Source organism: Nicotiana tabacum, chromosome 19 (assembly GCF_000715075.1).
Source record: "Nicotiana tabacum cultivar K326 chromosome 19, ASM71507v2, whole genome shotgun sequence".
Classification (NCBI taxonomy): domain Eukaryota; kingdom Viridiplantae; phylum Streptophyta; class Magnoliopsida; order Solanales; family Solanaceae; genus Nicotiana; species Nicotiana tabacum.
This window is the reverse complement of record NC_134098.1, coordinates 136,348,299-136,349,017: the sequence shown is the minus strand read 5'-3', so window position 1 is coordinate 136,349,017 and position 719 is coordinate 136,348,299. Positions and strand designations below refer to the sequence as shown.

Sequence of the window (719 nt, the reverse complement as noted above, 5' to 3'; positions counted from 1 at the left end):
TTGCAATTTGTTGTACTAATGAATTCCAAGCTTAAACCTGATTGACTCTTGCTGCTTTCTTAACAATCATCCTGTCAGAGGGCCATTGAACAACATTTTTTGAAATTTCATTGAGCAATTGCATGGCTTCTGCAGTAGTTTTGCTCGTTATGGATCCTCCTGATGCTGCATCAATAACATTTCGAGCAGAGGGTTTTAGACCATGATATAAAATATATAAGATGTCAGGATCTTGGATACCATGGTGTGGGCATTTTCTTAACATTACTTTTAATCGTTCCCATGCTTGGTATACAGATTCAGAATCTGTCTGCATAAAATTATTGATTTCTTGCTTCATTTTAAATGTTTTTGCAAGTGAAAAATATTTATTAAGAAATTTCTAAGTCATTTGGTCCCATGTAGTGATTGAACCTCTCGGTAGACTTCGCAACCATATTTTGGCCTTACCTTTTAATGAAAAAGGAAAAAGTCGCAACCTGATAGCGTCTGTTGTAACTCCATTATACCTGCAAGTTTCAACTAATTCAAGAAAATCAATTAGATGAGTGTGAGGATCTTCACTCGCATCACCGGTAAACTGACATGACTTTGAATGGTTTGAATCAAGCCTGTGCGAATTTCAAAGTTGTTTACTGCAATTGGTGGTTTCCTCACACTTGATTCTCCTTCAAAATAATCTGGCCTTGCATAATCTCTGAATATTCTGTCACGTCGTG

The 719-nt window shown here is 36.4% G+C and overlaps 1 non-coding gene across 1 annotated transcript; it reads left to right on the top strand.

The window, feature by feature from the left end:
• Positions 1-236: 236 nt before the first annotated feature.
• Positions 237-343, top strand: LOC142174080 (small nucleolar RNA R71). Its single transcript, XR_012703430.1, has one exon. It is a non-coding gene; the product is annotated as a small nucleolar RNA R71 (small nucleolar RNA).
• The last annotated feature ends 376 nt before the right edge of the window (positions 344-719 follow it).